Source organism: Lagopus muta, chromosome 1 (genome assembly GCF_023343835.1).
Source record: "Lagopus muta isolate bLagMut1 chromosome 1, bLagMut1 primary, whole genome shotgun sequence".
Lineage (NCBI taxonomy): Eukaryota > Metazoa > Chordata > Aves > Galliformes > Phasianidae > Lagopus > Lagopus muta.
In genome coordinates this window covers 30,806,323-30,817,252 of record NC_064433.1, presented here as the reverse complement: position 1 = coordinate 30,817,252, position 10,930 = coordinate 30,806,323, and the positions used below count along the sequence as shown (strand labels likewise).

The 10,930-nt window shown below is 36.3% G+C and overlaps 1 long non-coding RNA gene across 1 annotated transcript; it reads right to left on the bottom strand.

Annotated features, from left to right (window-relative positions):
• Positions 1 to 4,677: 4,677 nt before the first annotated feature.
• On the bottom strand, positions 4,678 to 7,814 carry LOC125694656 (uncharacterized). Its single transcript, XR_007377659.1, has 3 exons — positions 7,700 to 7,814; positions 6,861 to 6,918; positions 4,678 to 6,698 (listed from the first exon to the last, which is right to left on the bottom strand). It is a non-coding gene; the product is annotated as an uncharacterized LOC125694656 (long non-coding RNA).
• Between the last annotated feature and the right edge of the window lie 3,116 nt (positions 7,815 to 10,930).

The following is a 10,930-nucleotide window of genomic DNA, read 5'->3' as shown; positions in this document are numbered from 1 at the left end:
CTATTTGAACAGCTCTTTCGAAACTTTTTGTTTACCTGTCTTTTCAGACTTTACAGTATTTTCTATTGCAAATTTTATAAAATTCTGGTAGCATTCTCCTCTTGTTTTCCTAAAGCTTAAGGAATTGAATTCTTTTGAGATACCCAATGTAATTCTCTTCTCCAAAAAGGAAAGATTTTGTTTCACTCATTGAAAAGATATTCTCAGTGCAAGAAGGATGACTTAACAATGACCAGTAATATTTTAGAAAATTTTGCTGGCAAGATGATTAGTTTTTCTACCTTATTTTAATACTACAAAGACAAAGGCAAGTGACTCTCAGGTTGTAGATGGATAAGATCTCAGTTTTTAGCTCCTCTTTTCTCTGATAAAGCTCTTGCTGGAACAGCTTTCATTTGCTGCTCTGCTCTGTGGACAATAGTTTTTATCTTTCCCATAATATCTGTCTTTTCTCATGCCTTCTTTTCTTCCTCATTCCCTCTCCTATTCCTCATTCCCAAGTTCACAGGTTGCACTCCAGTCCAAGTCATTCCTCTGCAGACCAGAGTTAACATTCCACAGTAAGTATAATACACACAGAGAGGCAGGAGAAATCCTGCAGCATTCACTGTATGTTGCAGTCTTACTCACCTTGTCATACAAGACATACAGAAAAATCTAAGCAATTATAGCTAGTGCAGGGACTACTTTCAACTTCTGGTTGAAGAAAGCTCTGTAGATAACTCTGCAGAAAGTTCCGTCTCTGTATTTTCACACCACTGCTTCATGCAGAATGTTCCCAGGAGGAAAGAACAAGAGAAGCCTGAAAGAACTCCAAGGAAAAGACAAATATTTCAAAATTCCATGTACTACAGAGCTCAGCTCCCAGCAGAGAAATGGTCATTTAGTAAGAGTGGTTTATTTGAAAATGTTTTATTTGAAAATATAAATTCAAAAAGAGGTAACAGAAAATGTTTAATATATTCATCCTTTTCATATAGAGCTATTGTAGTTTTGTGTTGCAGACAATATATAGCTTTAGCCAACCACAAATTTGTTACTTTTTTGGTATGTGATCTATCTTCGCCTGGTTGCGAACAGCACTTATAAAAAGGTTCAGTAGAATTGTGAAGCTGATGTTGGTATTTACCTATAACAAACACGCTGAACAAAACAGACTTCCTGCCCTGTATTCAGTCAAGTCTCTCTGATGCAGCAATAAACTCATTCTCCTCAGCAGCTCATGAACTTCATACTGAATAATAAATAACACAGAAGAATGCCAAGGTCTCTCCTTGGGAGATTATTTGCAGAGAAGCTGCAGATGCAGAGGCGGCAAGAAGTCAAGCTGTGTACTTATACAGGTGGATTCGCCTTTGAAGTACTCCTTTTTGCAATCTCCTCCTTCTGAGTTCTCTGACAATTACATCCTTGTCTTTTTTTCATACAGCTGGTTCAAAATGAAGCACTCAATCAAAGTGGAGGTTGCCACCAAGTGCCATCCCTCATTCAGCCAAGGCTAAATCTATCTCCTCCAAAATCTATTTTTCCAAAGGGATGGCTGGCCACAACACCTAATAGACTGGTTCTTGTCTCCCACTATATTATTAGCTCTACTATGCCCAGTCTATTATTAGTTTACTTCTACGTTATTGCTGACTGCATAAACTAGAACTCCATCCCATTTTCAGATGCACTAGTGCTTATGCGACTTCCCAATGCAGCTCACTGAAACAGCAGCCAATAGAAGCAGAAGAGTTTTTGTTCCCTGAGTTAGTTTGCTGATGGTTTGGGAAACAGAGCTGTTTCTCTAGGGACTGGACACTGTAGGGAAGCAGCAGGAATGTACAGATAGGTGAAGAAGCAGGGACACAACTGTCCCTGTAAAAGCTGCTAACAGATAAGTTGGTGACAAGAAAACATATCTTTAAGGAGATTCTCATTCTCTTCCTGCCACTTTAACATTTTTGGAAGTAAAGGACAGCTTATAATGAGGGCTTCTTCCCAAAAATATTTTATCATCACAAGAGAGTGACGTAGGGACAAAGATGAAATTTCTTCACCTTACTATCTGAGTGCATCATGGTGTTTCATGCATACCTAAGATACAGTTATCACCTGCTGGCTTTTAGGGAAATAAAAACAAACAAATAAACAAACAAACAAAACTGTTTATGTCTTCAGTATACAAGAGTTCTATATGAGCTTACCTAGTCAAGAATATACATAATTTGACAAGAACTTCAATCCAGAGAACAAAATTCATACCCTCAATTTCAGTATTTGAAATTAGTAATGGTACCCCACTGACCACATACCAACAAGAGGTGAACTTCCAAAAGCCTCCACGCACACTGCAGAATGCAAGCCTTGCATTGATTTAGAATGAAAATTATGTTGCCTGGCGCAAATCACTGGGCCCTTACTTTTCTTGACTCCTAACAGACTAAAATTCTCAGAGTTACCGAAAAAAACCGTAATATTTCAATACATTTATTTAAATATTTTTAAGATAAGTATGCTCTCTATTAAATAAATATCCTTAAAATGTCAAATTATGGCAAGTTTCACTAAGATGGAAGAAAAGCATAAATTCATTAATTAGTAAATATTCATGAACATGGCATTAAAGAGCCATCCCTGATTGCCTGGATAGAGGGTATTTTTTAAGCTTTGTACAGAACCAGTGGCTAAATACCTTTAATCTTTTCTGCCAACTCCAGTTTCATAAAAATGATACAGCTGTGATGTAACTGATTGAGACCTTAAATCACAGTAATGGACAGAACACTAATAATTTTTCATTTTAGCAACCAAAATCTTTAAGTTTTAAAATTCACACATTTGTCTTCATTTCTGTTTTTTGTTTACTGAAATCTTCTGTTATTATTTATAGCACAGACTAAGGTACATGAAGATCAAGTATGGAAAATTCTTAAGAAGTTCCTGTGTAAATAGCCTTTTTAATTAAGAAAAAAGAGTATGCATTTCATTTGCAAATGCAAATTTTCAAAAAATAAACTATAACGTTGCCTTAGAATTATTCATTTAAAAGCAATGATTAGGAATCAGTGCTGGTACATGTGAATGAACTGAATTAATTTCTTACTTATTCCTTTTTCTGAAGCATGTTCAGAGCTCTCCTCTCGGCTCCTACCACAAAATATAGCATTAATTAAAACCCAGTAATTTTCTTGGATCTATCTTTGTGTTATTAATAAGCATACCTGAAATGTCATTATATACATGAGTGACTTGGAAGATATTAGCTGTCCTCTATCAGAGCTCCTCTAGATTTCTAAAATAGTACATTTACATCCAGTATTTTGTTATCAAAACAAGCTTTAGGTGATGGCTGAGAAAACAACCGAGCTGCGGAAAGACCTAAAAGAAAAATAAAATAAAATAAAATAAAAAGCCTGCTTAGAAGGAACTGACAAAATTTGAAGTTAAATAACTGTTTTCAAAAAGGCAAATCAAAACCTCTTGCCGCTATTCCAGATGTGTTATGCCCCTAGTTATTATTCATCAGTCATATCAACAATTACCACTAATCAGTGAAGTAATACAAATTTCCAGGAATTTTAAAGAAAGCTGAAAATAATGGCACATCATTTTCATTGGCTAACTGTCTAGAACAGAAAGTGATCGAAAAACTGCCATTTTTTCAAGACGGAGTCTTTTTGTCCTGAGTTGGGTTATTTGGTTGAGAAACCAAAAGTGGACAAAGCGGTAAATATTGCATGACTCTTCCAGTTCAGAAATAAAGACAAAATGGAGAGGATCTATTAATTCTAAACCTTTGAAAGACTCGGTCATCTCCTGATTCAGTTAAGCCATTAAGTACAGACAGTATTTCTTCTATTTGACAGAGCAATTTAAGTACCTGTTTTTTTACTGCTTTTATTAAAGAAGTGAAAAAGATTTTCTAATGTAATTGAAAGGAACTCTGGTTTACTTGTAAGTGGATCCTAATTTCCAATCAAATACAACTTGCCACAGCTTCCAAATTATACAATACTTAGTAAAGAAGAAATGTATTGCTTGATGTTTTCTATGTTGAAAACTCTTTAAAAACATTTATGAATACATGTAGTATAGTACAAGTTGTTCAGCTTAATATTTTGTCTTTTGATCATAAAGATGAATTCTGAACAATAAATGTTAGATTTAATTTAAAGTCAAGATTCAAAGAAGTTACATTTGTAAATCTACTATGTAGAATTTTAATTACAATGTAAATATATGGAAAAGGTGAAAAACAAATACTTAAGCTTTTCTGATCACTGCTTGAAATTATTATCAAAAGTCAGTGAATTAAAATGTTTAGATTCATTTTGATTAATGGGCATAAAGCAAAGGTTGAAGTGTGCATTATAATAACTGAGAATTTATCGCTAGACAAAATCAAAAAATGAAACAGACTTTTTTTGATAACTCAAACACTGTTGTGTAAATATTAGGTGTGATCTTCACTATACCTTTGAATAAAAATTGTGACTTCTCAAACAAGTAATCGAATAGATTAAATAATTCAAAAACAGTGTGTTCATTTCCACTTGCAATGTCATGATGACAGTGTAGAAGACAAATTAATTTTTCTTTTAGTCATGGATTGGTTAAAATGTGCCATAGAATCTTTTGAACTTCAATGGTAGCAGGTTATCAAACCTACCAGTTTGTTAGAGATTAATCCAGTGACATCAACCATGGCCCTTTTCTAATTACACAAATCATGTAAGCAGTAAAGCCCTGGATTACACTTCTCCCTAAAAGTAAGCAATCTGCTGTTCTAATTCTGGCTTGCGATAAGCTTGAATCAAATTATATGCATGTTAGACATATCCAGGATAAACACGATTTCATAATCAAAGGGATTTCTTGCAATTGCATGTTTCAGTATTTTTCAGAGTCTCTCTCAATAATGCTTTTTTCACTCCTAAGCAAAGCTAAGTCAACTTTCAATGAATCATAAAACAGAAATAACTTTCTTATTACATGTTGAAATGCATATTTTTCTTACTAAAACATACACAACCTTGAAGCTAAATTCTCATCCAGAGATGGCTTACTGAGTCAAGTGTTGGCATGACATAGCAGAAAGGCCTGATAATGGATTTGGGCATGGATTTTTGTCAGGGTCACGCTGAATTCTTGCTATCCTGCAAGGCCTTCATCTTCATTCCTATCAGTGAAGTGCATATGTCAAAGAAACAACCAGAGCCAATGACTTTAAAAAAATACACAACATACCAGTTCAAAGTTAAAAATGAAAACAAGAGTAGCTATGGGTGACTACTAAAACAGTCATGGAAAATGGCGGATGCTCCATTTTTTTAAATGTTCATAAATTGTACTGAAGTACATTTCTGAAAAACACTTTATGTAAGTACCATTGTCATTATAAGGGGACTGCTATGAATCTTGGTGTATCTGCATAGACAACACAAGAAGGTATCTCAGCTCCTTTCCCTGAAGAGTAGGACATGAAGAAGTGGCTTAGTGTTGACTGTCTGAAAAATGATCCTTCCTCTGGTTTTTCCTCTTTCAAGTCCAATGATTCTTACTACCTCACTACATGATCAGGTGCTATGTGCATGCCTGTATTCTTGGAAATTTATGCTCACTGATTATTTTGATAGTGGTAAACATCAGCATTAAATTTTGGAAATTAACTTTTGATTAGGAGATATTTGAAAAGAAATCAATCTTCTCTAAAAGAATATGTTTTTACCTAGCATTAAAGAGGAGACCTACTGTTTTCATTTCTGTGCAAAGTTCATTAAAGATATTTAGTTAAATACTCATTTCACTCTAAAACAAAAACACCTAAGCAACCTACTTCAGAAAAAGATGCTAGTAGTTTTTGTGCTATGTTCAGGCTCCACTTGCTGGAATCTTTACCTCTAAATACGTGTGAAACAAGTTAAATTACTTTATTAAACTGCAAAGAAAGAAATAGCATTGTAAAATAGCATACATGGTTCAAAAAATCCTTAGAATTTACATGTTCCAAAGTAGAAGCAACTAAAAATCTGGAGAAAAACTGGTGAGGAAAAAGACAGTAAGTATGTGTAGTTCCAGTTCCTCCATTTACCAGATGTCATTTAGAAGGTGTGTCATTAACTATCTCTGTTCCTCATACTTTTTATGCATGAAATAATAACAATCCTAAGACCCATCTTCTTAAAGCTCTTGCAAATCCATACTTAGATATTGATATATGAGTTAGTCAAAGCCACCATTACACACCTAACTTCCAAAAATAAACAACCACAGACGTATGCAAAATAGGTAGCATTCATAAAAATGAAGTGATTGATTATTTTCTTGTTCATTCACACCAGTACGTGGAACAGTTCCAGAATTATTCTGTATGGTACACAATACAGTACTTTCAAATCATTCTGTTGTCTGCTAGTGAGAAAGTAATCTAGCATTGTCAAGACAGTAATTCCTTTACAGCACTTTCTTTCTGACCCAACTGTGAAAAGTTGAGGGTTTTTAAAGGTTTTTCACTTCAGCTTTTTCTTTGCTGTTTTCCGTTCTCTGAAGCAATTAGCCTGGAATGTGCCATTATCTGAGCTTGTGACTTTGAGCTGAGTGGAAGGCAGATCCTCCGGGAGTATTACATGGCTCCAATGGGACTCTCCTACCTTCTCACAGATCTTCCAAAGGCTTTGTGGAGTTCTCAAAGCTAGCAGGGAAGGTCTTCAAACCTTCAAAAGGAGAAAAAAAACAATCTAATGCCATAACACTACCAGAAATGACGCAGCAGTCATACCTGCAATCTTTTTGTGACAGATGAGGAGGAGGCTATTTAAGGATATAAGTGCATATAAATATCATTGCAAATAATGAATTTCAGAGCAACAACTTACCACATAATGTACTAACTGTCTTGGAATGAGTGCACTGATCCCAGGCCAACACAGGCTCCTGAAACAAAGAACTGTGCTTTTACAAAATCCAGCAGAACCTCAGATCAGATTTCAGAGTTGATAACTGCAAGAAAGCTGGAAGAATTGCATTTCACTGTAGTGGATATCTTACTATAAATAAACACCATAGCTTTAACTTGATATTTTGCTTAGATCACAAAGTATTGAGTTCTTCTATCAACAGCTGCATGCATGATGTTTTGTTTCTTGCAGCCCTGCATTTCCTCCTGTCATAGTAATTCCAGCTTCTTACCTTGAGATGAGTTTCCATCCCCTTTCTGTGGTATCACCCATCTTCCAAAACTGGTGCTGGGGCTGCTTCACAGAATCAGAGAGCGGCTTGGATTGGAAGGGACTACCTTCTCTGGACAATATGTTCCAGCACCTCAGCATCCTCTGAGTAAAAAATTTTCTCCTAACATCTAACCAAAATCTCCCCTCTGTCAGTTTAAAACCATTCCCCCCTTGTCCTATCACTACCAAATGATGTACAAATTGGCTTCCATCTTGTTTATAAGCCCTCTTTAGTTACTGGAAGAGTGCAATAGTATCTCCCTGAAGTCTTCTCCAGGCTGAACAAGACCAGTCTTTAGTCCTCAGTCTTTATAGTTGAAGTGCTCCAGCCCTCTGATCTTTATGGCTTCCTCTGGACCTGCTTCTTCTTCAGACTCTACCTGCCTGCCATGACTTTTTAAATATCATTGAGAGTGCCTTGTTGACTACACCAGCCAATTCCCTCAGGACTCTGGAATGGACCTCATTGGGATCCACATACTTACAGATGTTCAGGTTCCTCAGCTGATCACAAACCTGATCTTTGCATGCAGCAGGAGGGACATTACTCCCCCAGACTCCACTTTCTAACCAATCTGCTCAGAGCAGTTGCCAGTGAAGACTGAGGCAAAAAAAAAAAAAGCTGTTAAGCATCTCAGCACCACTCAGCTTAATGTTAGCTGCTAACTTGCTGAGGGTGCTGTGCCAAATTGCTAATCAGCATTCACCTGGTGACCGGTAGACAGAGCAAGCAACCTGCAAGTCCTTTTACTTGGCTTGATATGCACTAAATTTATAACTTAATAACAGAGCATCTGTTCATCTGATAAATGTGATTAATGTTGGACAGTATAATAAAACTTTGTTACCATGGAGTAGAGATACACAGACACAGGGATGAAGGCACTGCAGGACATTCATTGCCTTAGGACACCTGCTTAATGATTATTCTGTGCTCATGAAACCCACATAGAACTTCTGTATGCATCACCTTACGCTTTCAAAAGAAAGCTTAGCAAGATTTTCCCCGTTTGTTTTTGTCCATTTAGACCTTATGTGCAAATAGGCAAAAATTACAAATACAAAAAAGGCAACCGTTATCTACAGTTCTTGACAAATGACTTGTGATGCTGATCCTCCACTGCAGATGGTATACTGCCATAGCCAAACCTGTGCTGACATAAATATTGTCCATGCTTGCAAATTTCCATCATGTTTGGATGCTAGAAATATAAGCATTCTCTTTTATGTAAGAGGCTTTGTCATACAACACTGAAATAGCAAATACAGCAATCTAAATATTGCTGTATGTTTTCAAACATTCTTAGTCTTTTTTATGTGTATGAGAAAGACAAAAATGGCTTTTCATTTTTCTTTTTTATTTATCTTGTAGCATGGAGTGACTTTACTTTTAAGGAGAAACTTCAATACCTGGCCATGTTTTGTGATAGGTTTGGCGGATGTAAAGATAAAATGTAAAGCTAATTTCCCTGAGAAACCTGAGTTCTACCAAATCAAATCTTGAGAATGACAGGAGCAGATACTAGGGGCAGGAGGAGGTTCTCTTACCTGGTGGCAGCATGCAGAGGCAGGTTTTTCTAAGAGCAGCTTATCTTCCAGTAACATCTCCTCCCCATTAGACTAGAAGCACACAATACAGAGAAAGGGAAAGAAGACGGAGAAAAAATTACACTCTGTTCTTCAGCAAACAAATGAAGGGAATGCAGAAAATATCTCTGTAACACCAGGCATCTGCTGTAGGCTACCTATACACTTTACTGTTTATAAGTGGATGTCTCAGAAAAGCCATTGTGAGAAAGCTCACAGAAAACTGCTACCCTCTGCCAATATCTATTAACAATTTTAACCAATGCAGCATTGAGTGATTCAGAAGAAAATCTGTCCATCTGAGGAAAATCTGTCCATACTGAGGAATGTGGATCAAGGATCTCTTTGACAAGATGAAGTAGGACACAGGAACCAGTTGTAAGAACTAGGCCTGAGAAACATAGCTAGTCTTCAAAGCTAGCCCTGCTTTGAGTAGGAAAATTGGAGCCAGAAGACCTCCAGCGGTTTCTTCATATCTAAATTATTAAATGATTACATTATTATTATTAATAATAATATTTTATTAGCTCATGCATATCTTCAGAGGGTTTCTTATCGACTCTTTGTGAGATATGGTGACTATGGTATTTATGGCAAAAAATTAAAATGACTATCTTCCCTAAAAAGCCTTCCAGTAATGTATCTTAACGTTAATAAGAGCAAGACCCAAATCAGGAAAGAGCATAATTAAACTTACCTATGATTACTTTAGTACTTCCCCTTTCTCTGTGAATGTTTATGACTGCCATAAATTACAGTATGGCCTACCACTTTCTCTTCATCATTGTCCTCTGATATCCACCTGTAAATACTCTTCCCTAACTCACAGAAGGATCTGCCTTCTCCTAGATGTTGGGCCCAAGGAGTCATCCCTCTGAACACAGACTAGGTGGTCTCCCAGTTCAGATTTTAGGATAAAGGACCAGCATAACCGCCAGTTCTTTTCATCTTGTAGATTGAGTCTGTACAAACAGAACCCTTAGGGTATTTGGCTGATAAAAAGTGAGTGATGTACTTAGCACCTTTAATGTAATTGAAGTTTTATAAATTCAGTACTTCCTCATGAGTTCTTGCAAAACAAGGCAGAACCATTTCTGGAAAAAAAAAAACGCACCAGAAATGACAACAGAGGCGATACTGGTTTCCTCTTTTTTCTAGACATATTTCAAAATGTTTCAGAAACGTCTGACACTTCCTAAGCAAACATCAGCTGAGGACATTTGCCAGTGGAATATTTTGGCTGCAACTGAGATTTTCACCAGTTTATAAAGAACAGAAAACAGAGACTAACAATGGGAAGTGTTCAGTGACTTTAACAAAGAGTGATATTACCAGTTCTTCCAAAATTAAACCCTTGGGCTCTACTTAAGAACTAATAAACTAGACCATAAGTTTACATGAGAATATACTTCCTCTGTAACTTCAGTTACCCACCAGCAATATACTGTCAATCCAAATCATACTGAAAGCCAAATCTTGCTAAAATAAAACTTTCATATGCCTTTATTAAATGAGATGAAACAAGTGCTCACATCTCTCAAGTGCTGGCTTGACTCAGGTAATGTTGGCTTGTTGCAGGAGCCTTGTTATATACAGGGTTTTCAGGTGCAGTTTTTTTCCTAACATACCAAATTATATTCCCCGCAAAATCAACCAAATTATTATTCCAACATTGTGACAGGGTCCAAAACAGTCTGAAAGAAGTAAACAACCACTGGAATCTCAATACCAGGTGTGAATAGACCAGGTTTGAAAAATAGAGGGAGTTTTGACTGTATCCTCCCAGTTTCCCAGCCAAAAGATTTAAAGAATGCAGAGATGAAATAATCCTGTAACTGATAATGGCACTACCCAAACTATGGAGTAAATAGCATAGACAACCTGATAGGACCAGTAAAGAAATTCATATATGCTTACTGAGAACACTTATTGATGTTCAGCCGAGTCCAAGATGTGGGTCACATCATGAAACTCATAAGTTACAAAAAGACAAAAGAAAACTTGCTGATGCTGATGGCCTGGGAAAAGAAAATTAGTAATGGCCAAAGATAAAAAACACACAAAGTTGCTCCAACATGAAAATTAATCTGATTCTCATGAGGTGGCTGAATTAGGAAAATTCCTCTTAA